This window comes from Petaurus breviceps, unplaced genomic scaffold (assembly GCF_028583685.1).
Source record: "Petaurus breviceps papuanus isolate PSGF00001 unplaced genomic scaffold, PetGlider_PUasm1.0 151, whole genome shotgun sequence".
Taxonomy (NCBI): domain Eukaryota; kingdom Metazoa; phylum Chordata; class Mammalia; order Diprotodontia; family Petauridae; genus Petaurus; species Petaurus breviceps.
Window position 1 is genome coordinate 31,618,144 of NW_027185712.1, and position 14,627 is coordinate 31,632,770.

The 14,627-nt window shown below is 37.7% G+C and overlaps 1 long non-coding RNA gene across 4 annotated transcripts in view; it reads left to right on the forward strand.

The window, feature by feature from the left end:
* The window catches only part of LOC138152916 (uncharacterized), a 99,622-nt gene that overhangs the window by 30,886 nt on the left and 54,109 nt on the right, over positions 1–14,627 (forward strand). For 3 of the 4 annotated variants that reach the window (XR_011166230.1, XR_011166229.1, XR_011166232.1), the window contains exon 4: positions 1,429–2,679. The exons of the other annotated variant lie outside the window; for it this stretch is intronic. This is a non-coding gene — a long non-coding RNA (uncharacterized lncRNA). Of the gene's footprint in view, positions 1–1,428; positions 2,680–14,627 lie in introns of those variants that run through there. 4 annotated transcript variants of the gene reach the window in all.

Below are 14,627 nucleotides of genomic sequence, written 5' to 3' on the forward strand. Positions count from 1 at the left end.
TACTATGCTAAGCATTGAGGATACGAAAAAAAGAAAAAAAAATTGTCCCTGGGTTAAAGAAGCTTACATTCTAACTGGGGAGACAAGATGTGTACATGCATGGGATAAATGGGAGGGAATCTCAAATAAAAGACACCTGCAGTGCTAGTGATTGGCAAAGACTTCTTGCAGCTGGAATTTGGGTTAATTGTTGAAGAAACCCAGAGAACCTTGGAGATGGAGATGAGGAAGCAGAGCATCCCAGGCATGAAGGAAGAGCCATTGAAAAGGCACCAAGTATGCAGGGAGTGTCATGTGAGCAGAGCTGCAAGAAGGCCTTTCCTGTCCTAGTGCATCCTCCATCATTAATGGGAAAGAAGTGTGATCTGTGGACAAGAGTTTGCAGTCATGAATGATGTGCAGCTTCTTGGAAAATAAATCTTTAAAAATCAGAATTCTAGGTATGATGGTAAAGTGTCTAAAACTCTCCCTCCTTTTATTTTCATTGTGTACTTGGCAGTTAATTATAAATCTTTTTTAGTGTGAATTCCTCCACTACTCAAGTTCTTCAGCAAAAGAGAGCTTAAGGGTTTTTTCCCCCTCTACTCTTTGACCCCAATACATGACAAAATATTGCTCTTCTCTTATGACAGGTTTTACTGGGTGTGAGGAAGGGCTTTACTACCAAGTATTTGTAATCCTTTATGGCCTAAAACTTAATACTCAACAACAAGGTGTCTAGGTCCTATTAGCATTCCCTCCTCTTTTTTGATATCTTTCCTTTCTTCTCTTTATCTTCTCTGGAAACCTTCATGTATGGATATATTTTTTCCCAGACTATGACTTCGCAGTTCCCTGGCTGTCACTTTATGGTCTGTGACCCAGTGGTGAGAAAGCAATCAAACCCATTTGAGTGGGAACACCTCCTTTCCATGTAGAAATGATTAACTGCCCTGTCACAGTTTCTAACTGGAAGACATGAACTATCAGCAACAAAAGCACCCTTCAGTCCCACTGGAGGCGTCCATTCCAGGTCTTAACAAAATTTCCATCTAATGTCAGAACAACAAATATGAACTCATATATCATACTCCAAAGCAAATTTAGCCTCCCTTGGAAATGGTCATGTTGTACTGGCTTCTTCTTGCCCTCCAGCCTAATCTCTATCCCCTATATCATGTTAGTTTTCCTTGCTTTATTTGTCTTCAGGTGTACAACTAGAAATGGCCTTGTGTGAAGTAACTTCTTGGGACTGTTGAAAGCACTGGACAATAGTCCAAATGCATATTTAGCCCGATCTCTTCCACCCACTAAATCCTGGGCCCAACTCATTGGGCATCTATAAAGCCTGGCACACTCACTGATATACTAACTTAACAGACTGGCCCTTAAACTTTATATACAATAGGTGTCTTTCACTTACTTACTTGTTCCTATATTTATTTTTAGGATGACAAATTTTGAATAATCATGGAACTTCATAGAAAGGGTCCTGTAATGTTACAGAGTCTTGATGATAAGTACATTCCCAAAGAATGCATCTGGAGGATTTTTCCACATATGAGGCAGTGTGTTACAATGGGAAGAGAACTGATTTTGGTCCGCTGCCTGTTTCTGAGGCTTTCTATTTATGTGCCCAGGTGAAGTCAAATGACTTCTCTGGGTTTCATTCTGCTCATCGGTAAAATAAGAGGACTAGACAAATTGTCAGATGATGTCCCTTCTACTTTAAGATTTCTGATTTCTACAAAACCTCCCATCTATTTGGACTTTGTGTTGGTTATCCTACAGGAGAAAAGAATACCACTAATTATTTTATGCATGATTTGCTGTTAATAGTAAGGAACATTAAACATATATATCCATTTTGCATTGATTGAAGACTCTTATATGATCTTAATATATTCATTAGAAAATATGTTGGAAATGTATGTAATTCCTTGTTAGAATAGAATATTCTTTTTTCAAATTGTCAAAATGGAAAGACAGTGGTATCAAGTATTCTCTGCATCTCTTAGTCAATTATAAAATTGTTAAAATGTGATCTGATGTTGTATGTAAAATTCAACAAAGGTAGACTGAAGCATGTTTTCTCTGAGCAAGATAACATTTTATTAAATGAGGCACTCTCTGCCAATAGTTTAGCTAGTTTAACAAATGACCCTGAGATGGAGACGCAGTTCCTTTTTATAAGATTAGAACAAATTAAAGAACAGGGTATAATACAATTGATTGTAAGGTTGATGACATCATGGAGCTGAGGACAACATGATTTGTTACACAGCTGAAGTGTGGGGAACAATATGTTTAGTTGGAAGCTGGGAATGAAGGGCTAGCAATAATCCTCTCCTTCCCTCATGTGACCAAGAAATGTTCATTGTTTGAGCTCTCCTTCAAGGTCAGATATGGTGGACCAGAGATCATTTGAAGGATAGCTTGGTGGTATATAAGTACTGGACCAGACTTCTAGATATTCACTAGCATTTCTTAAAGATAGAAGATTTCCTTGAGGCAAGAATAAAAGGTGTTTAGCAGGAAAGCTGGATTACTCGAATGAACTCTCTGCAGACCAGCTGAATTATTTGAATTAGCTGAATTTTTGCACTCAGTTCAGTGATTAAGAAATCTGACTATGCAGTTACAGGACAAAATCAGTTAATTGTAAATAAGATCAATAAAAAAGATACAGACTCAATTGAATCTTTTCACTGCTGTTGAGATTCTGTTTTTATCATATTTTCATCAAGGATACCTTATGTGAATATTTTATTAAAAGAGTTTATAGAGATAATAAAGTAGACCTATGGTTTATTAATTATTGATATCTTCTTAATCAGTTTTTTAAATATTGATATCCTTTGTGATTTTTTCCAATTTGTAAATATTTTTCTTCCCTGATAAATTTTATAAAATGATCACTAACACTTTCAAGGTTGCCACCTCTAGAACAGATTTCTTCATTTTGTTCTGGTCTAGCAGCTTTTCCTAACCAACTTCCTGGTATGCCATTTCAATTTTCAGAAATGACTCTTCAGAGTTATGGTTCAACTGTGGTGGTTCCTGAGGAGCATTAAGACATTTGTTCAATTTTCCATCTGTTTATCATTTTCCTTCCAGTTTCACCTATAAATAAATGCTTTGGGGGGCAATATAGCTCAGTTGGGTGACATGCCAAGCCTCCTATTGACCTATTTTTGCTTCAACTTATTCTTGCTGTTTTATAAGGTGATAGTGCTAATAATATTGTGCCATTATCCTCCATAGTGTTTTACATATGAGTTAGTATTTTAAATCTTTGTTGCCCTTGGCTACTGTGACTCTACTCTTGGCAGGAAGTATTTGCTAACCATGATGATTTGTGGCCTCTTTTGGCTCCTTTATTGTATCTACTGCTATATTTGAGTTAAGCTTTTGTAGGAAATGGTGATAATCAGTGTCAATATCTTTGTCTTTCTTGTTTCCTATTTTTTTGTCATTAATATATTTGCATAGGTCAGGATGAAAAAGGTAGAATTGCTCACAATATCTTTTCATGTTTGTTTTTTCTTCTAATTTGATGTAAATTGTATTTTTTTCTAAGTAGGGACATTAAAGTCAGAATGCAAGGAGGACTTTAAAACTGTGATTTTTATAATTCTAGTGCCAGCCCTAAACAAAATCATGAAGAATGAAAAAATATCTTCCATTTTCTATGTTCTTCCCTCCGTTAGTATGTTCCCTATTCCCAGAGGTAAAATTTAAGTAGTATGGTGGGCCTATAACAAAATCACTGAAAATTTTCAGTGGCAGGGTCTTAGTATAGGATGAGTTGGTTCAGTAGAGAAGAAAGAAGAAAATCTCAAAGAATAATGAGGAGAATGGATTATGTGGATCCTCTGAGAAGAAGCAGTTCTGGTGGTAGATAAAGGCACATGCACATATATGAACATATGCTGAGGAATATATTACTTTTTTCCATCAGCTGTTTTGTTCAAGAATTGATTGATTGAGGTGATGACGCCAGCTCTTATAGAGTAATACATACGCTGGGTCCTGCCAATTCTTGCTTGACAAATGGTGGGGAAATGAGATAGAGCACCAGGGAGTATTACAAACTCCAATTTGGGCCATGATTTCGAAACATTCGGGAACAGAATACTTGTTCTAGAAAAACTGATGAATATCTTGATATGCCTCCCATTTGATTAAGGTTCAATGTACATAGATAGAAGAATGCCTATTGATCTTATTCAGTACAAATGACCTTTCAGCTAATAGTTATAACTTAGAGTTAGGAGGAGGGTAGGGTGAACCATAGCATATCCAAAATCTATACTTCTATGATTTGGATTTTGGCAGCATGGATATTCCTTCCACCAATGCAGATTGCAATCTGCCTTTCACTTAAATAGATGGTTTTCAAGAGTTGTGACCAAGAAAATCTTCACATTATGTCCAAACTGTAGTTGAGTGTCTTCAATTTAGTTAGGTTTCTCTGAGAATAGGAAGATCATGTTTCACTGAGTCCATATTTGAGGTGGCTATAGTTATATAGGAACTGCTAGAGCTTATATTCAACTGGCACTTCAAGAACTTAGGATCACTCTCCAATCAATGAAATGCCTTTAGATTATTTACTGGCACAAAAAGAGCTGCCTATAAATAACTGTGCACATATGATCCTTTTCTGCTTTCTTTGGTCTCTTTAGAGTATAGTTCTAGTAATATTATTTCAGGGTCAAGCAGGATGAACAGGTTAGCAACTTTTTTTTTTAGAATTTTAAAAAATATTTTGTAAATGTGTTTTTATTTATTTTATTTATTTTAAGCAATTGGGGTTAAGTAACTTGCTCAAGGTTACACGGCCAGTTATTTCTGGGTGTGCTGCTAAGTATTAGAGCCCGGATTCGATCCCAGGTCATCCCGACTCTGGAGCCGATGCTCTTGCTCACTGAGCCACCTGGTCGCCCCCAAGCAATTGGGGTTAAGTAACTTGTTTAAGGTTACACAGCCACAGGTTAGCACCTTTTTGATAAGACTTCTAGATGGATTTCTGGAATGGTGTAGTGCCAATACAATATTCACAGAGGCAATGGTGACTATAAATATGCCAGCATAATTCTCAATCACAAAATACAACAGACTTTCCATATAGAAGACGGAAGCAAAACATTTATTCAGACTCCAGAAAACCAAATCCCAATAGCAGGAAATCAAATCCATCATACTAGCAAAGAAGTTAATATACCATAGTACATGATGAAGCCACACCGTCCTTTTGCTTTCCCACAAACAAACACTCACAAGCCTAGCTATCTCCCTGGGTGCGTCCTCTCTCTCCCACTGTCTAGCTGCTCTGACTCCCACCCTTATTGTGGGCTCTGCTACACCCTTCAGCAAACTCCTCCCACCATAGGCTCCATGTAATTTTATGTGACCTATTAGAGGGCAGGGAATATCTTCAAATTCCCATTACTATCACAAATGGACCAGGTATATCCTCAACAAAAATTTATTAATATACTTTTTTTTTTTTGCTTTTTGGAGGGCAATTGGGGTTTAGTGACTTGCCCAAGGTCAAATGGCTAGTATTTGAGGTAAGTGTCTGAGGCCAGATTTGAACTCAGGTCCTCCTGACTCCAGGGCTTATGCTCTATTCACTGTACTACCTAGCCCCCCAATATACCTGTTTTCTTGTAGCCCTTGTGACATTTGTCATTTTACATTTTTGTTAATTTAGCCAATTGATGGGTGTGAAGTAAAAGATCAGAAATACTTTAATTTACATTTCTCTTAGTTGTATGATTTATCATGTTTTTCATACATATGTATGTATATACTGATATACATATAAATGCATACTCACACGCACACACACATATAGATATGTATATACAGATATATACATGCAAAGATGTGGCCCAGGAAAAAGCTGTCATAAAAGTTCTATGTCCCATGCCAATAAAATTTCACTTTACTTTGATTGCTTCCTCTTCCTACCCCTCTTTCCCAACCGTCTCTTCTTTTCTTGTCAACCTTTAGGTAGCCAGAGCTCCTATGCTCTCATCCATATTCCCCACCCCAGCTGTATCAGTGATAGATGTGTTGTCAGTCATCTGCTTTTAAGTATGAATGAGTTGCAGGCAGGGCCCTTCTGGTTGTCTACTTCCAGAATCTCTGAGGCAAAAGTAGAGTGTATAACTAAGGGGAATATTAATAATGATTCTTATAATTTTGATTTAAAAATAAAGAATTTCAACCACTTTATGAATTGAACAGGTTTGCATAAGATAAACCAGGACTTTAACTACCATTTGTACTGTTTCATTTTTTCCTGTAGGAAAATGTGTACTAAGTTGCAAATAATTAATTGTGCAGAATCATGAAAGATAAAATCTCAGAGCTGGAAAGGATCCCAGTGCTCATCTAATTCCACTAATGACTTAACAAGTAGCACCTCTACCACATGTCTGATAAGTGGCCATCTAGGTTTTGCTGAAAGACTTTCAGTGAGAAGTGGTCTCCTACAGCCCGAGACAATCCTTTCCATTTCTGGACAATTTTTATTCTTAGGAAGTTTTTCCGTACTTCAATCTTAAATTTACCTTTGTAATTTCTACTAATTTCTTCTTCTCTTTGGGGTCAACTAAAATAAATTTGAATCCTTCCTTGACATGACAGCTATCATCCATTCCCCTACCCTGAGCCCCCCACTCCCCCACTCCAAATCCAACTGTTCTTTTTCCTGGATAGACATGCTCAGTTTCTTCAACCAAAACGAATATGGCATGTAGGCAAGACCACTCACCATCCTGGTTACTCTATTCTGAACATTCTCTAATTTTTCTGTCTCCTGGTTCAAAACTGTACCATATAGAACTGAACATACTCTTCCAGAAGTTGTTGACCAGAACACAGTTTATGTCCTGCCAGACCAAAAAAAACCCAAACAAACCCCAAAACACTTAGCTGCAAAGTTCTTTGTTTCTACCCTACTGTAAGACTGCAAATACATTCATTGACCTCTAACTTTTATGCTCTGGGTAAAACCCCCAGTTTCCTTAGCTGAGTTAGGGTTTTGATTGAGAATACAGTTGAGATTGAGCAATATATCTGAGTCCATGTAGGTAGCTAAATACATAGTTACAAAATGTAATGAAGTTACAAGATGTGATATTACGTAATGTAAAGACATATTTTTCAAATGTGTCTAGGAACTTTTCCTCTTTGTCTCTCTAGTGCCTAGAGCAGTGCTTGTGGTTGATAAGCTTAATAAGTGATTAATAATACTTGTTAATCAAAAGACCCTATAAAGTGTGTTGAACTAATTGATAACTGCATTTGTAAAAATAAAAGTTATGTTCTAGCACCTCAAAAAAGACAAGAGGCATGCAGGGCACATGCTACACTGGTCTTTGGTTATTTGAAAAGAAAATTCTGTTATAGTTGGTAGAATGTTTGTCTTGATTTTACATTCAAATAATATTTAGGGATATAAATGTAATTTAAGGTGCCTAAGAAATTTAATTTCGGTTATTGACATTAATTTCCACTTATATTCTGTCACTCATATTTTCTTAGTGTTTTTCTTTCTCTTTTGTTTTTTCAGAAGAGAGTTCCTTGGCTCAGGCTAGTTGCTATGGAAACCAAAACTCTAGATTTGTCTATAAAGTGGACACCACAGAGAATATAGCATTAACAGATTTTACACGTAGGGTTTTTACCAATATGTCCTGGGCATCTATTCAGGGCAAAATAATAACCTTTTCAGCATGGTGACTGCAAAACAAAATTGGAAGAGAACTTGAATAAATGGATGAGGCTAAATTTCAATCAACAGCTGAAAAATTATGCTCTCAAGAAGGCCTCTGGTAGTACATTTGGTACTAGCTTTGAAGTCAGGATGATCTGGGTCCAAATCCTACTTCTGATATATATGCTGTGTGGCCATGGATAAGTCACAACCTCTCAGAACTTCAGTTTCTTCACCAGTAAAATGAGAAAAATAATGGCTGCAGTAAGAAAATACATATATACATATATATTAAATGAGAAAGTATAACAGCTCAACATATCAGCCTTCTTAGAGTAATCATTAATTTCATTGTTTCCCTCATTCATTAGTTAACACATTTTTTTTCTTCTGAGGCTTTACCTTATACCTACCATGTTATGTATAAAACTTTAAATCACTAGACTATGGAGAGTTGTTAGTATTATTAGTAGTCTCCTTTATTAGATGTTAATATGTGTAGTTATAAAATGAATTTGGGGGGAAATGAAGACAATTACTTGAACTATATTTCTCTCTTCCAAAGGTGCCTAAGAAAGGCATGATTTCTATTTTATGTATCACTCATTATTCAATGTCCATAATGCAATCTTTGTTAACAAATAGTTCTTGAGCAACTTTGGGTCAGTTACATGAATCAGAGTAAAATTATAGCTTCAATTCCATTGTGAGCTTGTTAGCTTTGCTCTGTTTTGTGGACAGAGGCTATTCTCTAGCTAAACAGTGATCATATTTCCCCTCAGTGGCTATTCCAAACCTTCCCAACTTTCCTCAAGTCTTCCCTCCTTACTCTTATTTTACTAAGAAGAACAGGGTCATGTGAAGTGATGGATAAACTATTTAATATCCTCACTGTCTTTTCTTCCTTTCACAGTCTCAGAATAAGAAATGATCTTGTAAGGCTAGTCTTTTCACTTGTACCCTTGGCCCCACCCCTTTCTGTTTCTTCCTTAACTTTACTTCATCAGTTAATCTCTTTCTCCCACTTTAGATCTCTGTCTATATATTGACTCCTTTCCCTCAACATAATTAAATATTCAGGTCTTACTGACCCTATAAAAAGCCTTTCCTTGATCCAACTTCATCTCAAAATTATCCTGTATCTCTCCTCCACTTCATAATCTAACTTCTAGAAAGAGCAGCTGGTTGATGCTGCTGCCTTCACTTCCTTGTCATCCACTTGCTTCTTATCCCCTTATAGTATGACTTCTGTCCCTACATAAACAACGTTTATCATGGTCAATAGTCGCCTCCTTATTTCTACATGCAATATCCTTTTTTGTCCTTATCCTTGACATCTGTAATGTTTGACTCTTGTCCAATGCCTTGCGTGGTAGCTAGAATCAGAGAATCATAGAAGCTTTTCATAGTACAAGAGATGTATAAATGTGAGTTGGATAATTGTGCAGTTAGGTGGTTTTGGAACTGATTGAATGGTGGGATTCAATGAACAGTCATTAATAGTTTTATGTCAATAGTGAATAAGAATCTAATAGTGTGCCCACAGGGATTTGTGTTTGGTCTACTGGTATGAAAATTTTTTATTAATTATCTGGATAAAGGAACAAACGGCATAGTTGTCAAATTTATAAATGCCACAAAGTTAGGAGGTTTTGTTAATAGAGTAGATAATAAAATTAATATCTGAAAAGACTGTAGACCAGAATGCTAAGCATAGTCCAATAAGACTGAACTTAATAGGGTCATAAATATGAAGTTGTATGCTTAGGTTCAAAAAGTTAACTTCACGAGTGCAGGATGTGAGTGTGGTGGCTAAACAGCGCTGTGTTTGTGAAAGAATTGAGAGTTTTAGCAGACTTCAAGTTCAAGGCAAGTAGTCTTCAAATAGTAGTATATGGCTAACAAGAAATGCTAGTGCAGTCTGAAGAGAGCAATAACATGCTACAGTAATAAAGTCTTATTAGTTCTATTGTACTCTGATCCGATCAGCCCACCTCTAGAGTTCTGTGTTCAGTTCTGGATGCCGTGTTTTAGGAAGGGCATTGCTACCATGGAGTACATCCAGAATAGGGCAACCACAATAGCAAAAGCCTATGAGAATCAGGTGAAGGAATTTGGAATATTTTGTCTAAATAAAGAGAAGATGGGAAGGAATATGATAGGTGTTTTCAAGTTATAAAGGGGTGTCATGTGGAAAAGAGATTTTAAAGGCAAAACTGGAAGCAATGGTTGAAACCGTGGAGAAATAGATTTGGACTTGATATAAAGAAAACTTTAAAAACAAATAGAACTATCCCAAAATGGAATGGGCTGCTATGGGAAAAAGTGGTTCTTTCTCACCAGAGGTCTTTAGGTAAATCCTAAAAGATAACTTTATGGTTATACTGAAGATGAGATTCTTATTTTTAGGTTAAAACTAACTCCAATCCTTTACAATGCAGGGATCCTGTGATTTTCTGATAGTCTTACATGGTATATTTTTAAATAACCCACCAGTGATAATTCACAATTATTCATGATTAATAGCATAACAAACCTCAGAAGAATTTTCATTCTTCTTTAACACTGAACCTCATTTCCAAAATGCCTTTCAACTTTAAAGAATGTCCAGTGTTACTCCCTGGGTTTTGCACAGTCACTGACCACAGCTTTTCATCCAGGTTTCATCCAGGCTTTTCACACTCAAAATGCTCATCTCTCACAGCCTGTGTTGCAGAGCACTCAAGTTTTCTCTTTGGCTGTTCATGTTGGACATGGATTATTTATAAAAGATGTCGAGAAAACCCTTTTTGTCCTTTTGTTCATTTACAAAACAAGCCTTGTAGTATTTTAAGTACATCGTGCCCTATATTTTGCCTCAAGTCACTCCTTTGTCATTTATTATGGGACTCTGTTAAAATTAAGAACTCAGTAGAGCTTTTCGTATATTTTACTCTAGAGATTTATGCCTTTGTATTTCTTAATTGGTATTTTTACATAATACAACATTCTGTTAACCCTGGCAAAGTCATTAATAGTTGAATTCAAGGGCAGGGATTTTCTGTTTTCCCTGGGTGAGAACAGATAAATAGAGTAAGAGGAAACTTCTGGTCATTTTAAAATGAGAGATCTGTCAGCTATAAGATTAAGATGCAGTTGTTCCTTTACTGATCAAAAGTCAAAGTAAATTCTACAATCTTATGTACAGCTCTGCTTGGTCTCAATTCCACAGAATAAGATGTCCCTCCCAGAAATTTCATCCTGCTGATTAGCTCAGCCTTGGACATACTGAGGATGTTCCTATCTCCCTCAGCCTCCTCTTCCTTCTGATTGGAGTGTGGATGGGTAGAGTGTGAAACTCCATCCAAACCCTTCCTTTAGAGAGGGCAGAACCTCAGCTTTGAAGGTCACTCTACTTTTCATCTGCAGCTCTGCTTGGTCTCAACTCTACTGATGTTCTGGGTATTCCTTAATGTCCTCCCTCTGCCTGCTTCCAGCTTCCTTTTATATGTAGTCTTCCCCAAGCACATAAAGATCCCTGAGGCCAGGGACCATCTCTCTTTTTCTTATTTTTAACTCCAACTCTTAACGCAGTAAAGGCTTATCGTGTTGTATTGAGCGTAACCAACAGAACTGAAAACTATTGGGGAATTAGGGGATGTCCACCCCAAGCATGTGAAGATTCCCCCTGGTGGAATGGGTAAATGAGAACAATTTGTTCCAGTGGCCATGAAAGTGGCTGAAGCAGGTACTGGGGAGCACTTAGACCTTGGTCAGGCAATTGAAGAGACCAAGGACATCTACCGTGTTTCCCCGATAATAAGACACTATCTTATTTTTTTTGGACAGAAAAACACCAGAGGGCTTATTTTCAGGGGAGGGCTTATTTTAATGAACATTGACAGCAATTTTAATAAACAGGTAAATGTGAACAAAAAAATGTACCTTTATTCAATAAGCAAATCACTGGGGAAGAACAGGATGACGCGCTCACTGCTGCAGCTCTGATTGGATGCAGCTCGGAGCGTGGCGTGTGTTTCACAGGGGGGGAGGACGGTGCATACAGAGGGTACCGAATGTAGCGTGTAGCGCAGGGGATCACCTTCACTACAGTAGCAATCTCAATAGGGCTTATTTTCGGGGAAACTAGGAAAATAGGGCTTATTTTAGAGGAATCTTACACAGTAAGGGGAGGGCTTATTTTCGGGATAGGTCTTATTATTGGGGAAACACGGTACTACATCCTGGGTCAATCCCAATCACCCTGACTTTTTTCTTGCCCCTGGACTTGTGTGAATCTGGAAGGGAGATTGAGGCTGACGATTTTGTACAACTCTGCCTCACTCAAATTTAGTTTATGCATGAGTCAAGACATCTCCCTGTGATGGTCCTCTTCAAAAGGAAGGATAAAAACAATAAAAGAGAATCGGCCCCTTTTGTAGAGAGATCCAGAGAGAGTTAAAACCAGGAATCTAAGAACAAATTTTGGTGCCTTGCTGAGGTTAAAAGGACGGCAGTTGATGCCTGAAAATGAGAACATTTCTCTTCCGGGAATTGACAGACCATTCCCATAATAAGTTCCAAAGATGGAAGCTCCTTGGTCCAAGAGATGGCATCAGTCTAGTCAGTGGTAGATGTAGCAGCAAGTACCCCAGCATCTCCAGGGTAGCTGCCAGCACAGGTTCTTAGATCTGCTTTTCTAAAGAAAAGCAACTCAAAATCGGTTAACAAGCTTATTTTAATCAAACATATATCATTTACCTAGTTCAGGGGAAAAAGATCAGCACCCCAAACTTCAGCGTATACAGAAGTTACAAGCAGAAATTATAAGAAGACAGAGAAACAAACAGATCAAGCAGACAGGCCTCCAACTCTCTGACCATTACATCCATACCTACTCAGTTACCAGAGAGGGAAGCATCAACATCTGGGTTTTTCAAAGACGGGGGGCTCTCAATGGCTGCCCAGAGCCTCGTGTGGTCAAACCACACAACACTTCTCAAAGTGAGCCCAAAAACAAAGTCTCACATCAGGGATTATATAGCCTTCTCCTGGGTCAGAGGATGTTACAACCCTCTTGATACACTGCCCAATCACAAAGCACCAAGGTGTGTGTGTGTGTGTGTGTGTGTGTGTGTGTGGGGTGGGGAAGGGGTCCTGAAAAACAAGCCTCCTACTACAGGCTCCAGGTGCACTTAATCTAGGGGCAGGGAAGATCTTAAAAATTTACATTCCTATAACAGTAGATTAACAAAAATCCCTGCACCTGGGGCAGGTTTTCTAGAGAGATGCTATTCCCTTGGGGATAGGAAAGTACTTCATCTCCTGGGCCTCAGTTTTCACATCTATAAAATGAAGATCTAAGCTCTAGAGTTATGATCCTATATTTCTAAGACAGAGACTGGCCATGGCAGAGTACATCAGATCTATAACTTCTCTTCTTATGGATCCTACTTTTATTAAGGCTTCCTTAGACTTAGTTCTTTTGTAGACATGTCATGCTGCTGACTCCATTGTAGCCCATTAAAACTTAGGTCATTTTCATGTGAATATTTTCACATTTAGTCATATCTTCACCCATCCTGACTGTGCAGTTGATTTTTGGAGCCCAAATTTAGGATTTTACATGCATCCCTAGGGCAGCTTGGTAGAGTAGATAGAGAGTCAACCTTGGAGTTAGAAAGAGCTGAGTTTGTCTCGCTATTAGTATATATTGACTGTGTGATCCTGGGTATGTTACTTAACAGGCATATGTCCAATAACATCAGAGGGAAGAAAGGAAGGAAGGTAGGAAGGTAAGAGGCGATGAAGGAAAGGAGCCAATAATTTATTAAATGAGTGCTTTGTGCTCATCACTGTGTTAAGTGCTTTGCCAATATTATCTCATTTAATCCTCACAGTAACACTGGGAGTTGAGCTATTATTATCTTGTTTACAGTTGAGGAAACTGAGGCAGATGGAGGTTAAGTGACTTGCCCAGGGTCACACAACTAGTACGTGTCTGAGGCCTGATGTGAACTCAGGTTTTCCTGACTCCAGTATTTTATCCCTTGTACTACCTTGCTATCTCAAACAACTGTAGAACAGATGATCTGTTTTGATAGACAATTTTCTATATCAGTTAGAATTTTTCTCTGGCAATGAGATAATGTTTTTGGTTCCTGTCTCCCAACATAATGTGAATAGAGCTCTGGGTCTGGTGTCAGGAACATCTGAGTTCTAATCAGGCCTCAGATGCTTACTAGCTGTGTGATCCTGGGCGAGTTTCTTAACCTCTAATCTTCCTCAGCTTTTTCAAATGTAAAAGGGGGATAATAATGGCACCTACTTACCAATGTTGTGAGGATTGTATGAGATAATAATCATAAAAGGCCTGGCATTTAGTAGGTACTTAATGATATTTGTTTCCTTCTTTCTTTCCCATTCTCCATGATATTTTAAAGATCATTGACAATGACTCCATAATCACATCTGGCAGTTCCTACAGTACTGTGAGATGTAGTTTTTTAGGGTTTAGTGATGTGAACTCATAGAGGCTAGCTAGATGCTCTCTTACCATTTCTTCATTTATTTTTAGTTTCAATTCCCTGTTTTTGATTTGTTTTCTAGTCTGAATATGGAGAGAAAACAGGGAAATAACAGTTGATTAGTTTTGCCTTTTCTGTATAATCCATTCACCCCAAACAGCAATTATATCCCTTCTCTGATCTTCTTGCCCTCAACATAGCTTGTTTTCTTTATCATTCAACACAAGCCTTGAATTATTTGTAGCACTGGCTTTCTCAACAGTATTTCTTAAAGCTCTTTGTCACTCTTTGGTATTTATCCTCAGTTATTTGCCCTTATTTCTCTCTTCAGTATGTCTTAAAAATCTCCATTGGTTCATGTTTTACCTATTTAAACACCCCCCTGAATAAATTGATAAGGGCTTGAATTA